Genomic DNA, 2,553 nt, shown 5'->3' with positions numbered 1-2,553 from the left:
GAGGTCCACTTGGGAGGACAGCTTGGCTGAAAAGAATTTGCATCCACCAGGTCAACCAGTTGGGTGTCATCAGCCCTGTTCTCCCATGTACATGGGAAGGGAGCTGGCAATGGCCACCCTGCCTGGCCCAAAGTCCTTGTAGGCTTCCAGGCATAGCTAGGAGCTGGCAGAAAAGGAGGTAGCTGGATCCGCCTACTTTGGGGGTCACTCTTCTCTGATCCAGGGAGCCCCAGGAGGGAACCAAGCTCCACTGTGTATGGAGGGCATCTTTGCTGAAGGGGCCCCCTGGAGCAGAGATGTTATGGAAAGAGTCTTGGGTCAAAGACTGGCTAAATGGTGGCAGCGCATGAGCCGCATATGAAACCTTGATCCAGAAGTCTCTGAAGGCCTGAGCACCAACTTCCCCATGGACATGAGGTGTGTGTGTGAGCGGTGGTTCCCTTCTGGCCATGATCCACTCCTACCACAAAGAGCTGGTTGCATTGGATGGGACCTGAGCATAGGGAATGCAGCACCAGGCCTTGCTCTGAGTATTTTTAAACCTTATTGCTTCCCACAGTAGCAGCTCACAGTTGGTGGTGTGGGCAGAAGGAGGGCCACGGGGCTTGAGTCTGGTTTGGTCCCTCACTTCCTCTGGACTTGGACAAATTGCTTAGTTACATTTGAAGTGTTTAGCCTCTCCAGCTGGGAAAGATTTACGGAAGATCTTATCACTCAAGGTGCTGGACTCCTGTGAGGGTTATGGCTTATCTCTGTGGAAATAAGAGGTCCCCATAATGTCCAGGCCTCAGTTTCCCACCTGTGAAATGCTGCCTTCCCCCTCTCATTTGTCTGAAATGAAAGGCCGAGACTCCCTCCCTGACCATGGGCCCTTACAGCACCTTGCACAATGGGGTCCTGACCTCTGTTGTTGCAGCTGCAAGGTACTACTATTGAACAAATAAAAGTGGTGTCCTTCGGTGCTACCCTAGTGTCTCTCTTGCCCTCCAAATCCTGTATGTCACTTCCTGTGTGGGGTAGGGAAGAGGTTCAGAGTAAAGTTTTAAATGAAAATAACAAATGAACTAGCAAAAACAATGAGAAGTCCTGTGGCAACTTACAGACTAACAGATTTATTGGAGCATAAGCTTTCGTGGGCAAAGACCACTTCATCAGATGCACTGGAGATGCAATAAACTAGCACAAGTGAGGTAATAGTTCAAGTGGGAGTCAGTGGTTGAGCTCCAGCCTGCGAACATAGTGCTGTACTGCAGGAAGCTAAAATCATCCAGAGACAAATTCCAGCCTATCTGTGATCAGAAGAAGGGCTTTTGAAAACGGGGGGGGGGGTCCTTTCGGAAGATCTTCTCCATGGGTGGCGTGCGATTCGAAAAGCCGCCATTATGCTAATGAGGCACTGCATATTCATTGCAGCACCTCATTAGCATCTTTCGAACCTGCTCATTAACATTCCCCTTTTGAAAGAAAGGGGCATGTGTAGACCCAGCCCTAGTGAAATAGTTTTTTCCTGTTATCCAACCTAGACCCACCCCTGCTGCAACATGAGACCATTGCTCCTTGTCCTGTCATCTGCCACCACTGAGAACAGCCTCTCTCCATCCTCTTTGGACCCTGCTTCAGGTAGACAAATGCTGCTGCCAAATCTCTTTCTTCCTCTCTGCCTAACTGTTCTCTTCTGCAGGCTCAATAAGCCATTTCCCCCAGCCTCTTCTCATAAGGCACGTGCTCCAGCCCCCTAACAATTTTTGGTGTTCTCCACTGGACTCTTTTCAACTTGTCATGTGCTTTCTGCAGTGGGGGCCCAAAACTGGATGCAATGCTCCAGATGCAGCCTCAGCAGTGCCAAATAGGTGAAAATAATCACTTCCTACAATCTGCTATCAGTGTTCCTACTAATGCAGCCCAATATGCTGTTGTCTTGGCTACAAGAGCATACGGTTGACTCATACTCAGCCTCTTATCCACTGTAATCCCCAGGTCTTTTTCTGCAGAATTGCTGCTTAATCAGTCAGTCTCCAGACTGTAGCAGTTCTTGGTATTTTTCCCTTTAAAGTGCAGGGCTCTGCACTCCTCCTTGTTGAACCTCATCAGAATACTTTTGGCTCAATCTTCCAATTGGTCTAGGTCACTCTGTACCGTATCTCTACGCTACAGGCTGTATACCTCTGTGCAGTTTAGTGTCTTCCATGAACTTGCTGAGAGTACAGTTCATCCTATCATTTAGATCATTAATGAAGAAGCTGAAGAAAACCAGCCCCAGGACCACCACCTGATACCAGCTGACAACCAGACATCAAGCGATTGATCACTATCCACTGAGTCCAACAGCCTAGGCAGTTTTCCATCCACTTTACAATCCGTTCATCCAATCCATACGTCTTTAGCTTGCTGTCAAGAACACCAAGGAAGACCATATCAAAAGTTCTTCTAAAGCCAAGACGTATCGCGTCTGCTGCTTTCTGTTCATCCACAGAGCCAGTTACCTCATCACAGAAGGTAATAAGGTTGGTCGTGCGTGACTTGCCCTTGGTGAAGCCCTGCTGACTGTTCCTG

Source organism: Carettochelys insculpta, chromosome 21 (genome assembly GCF_033958435.1).
Source record: "Carettochelys insculpta isolate YL-2023 chromosome 21, ASM3395843v1, whole genome shotgun sequence".
Taxonomy (NCBI): Eukaryota; Metazoa; Chordata; order Testudines; family Carettochelyidae; genus Carettochelys; species Carettochelys insculpta.
Note: the sequence above shows the minus strand (reverse complement) of the source record.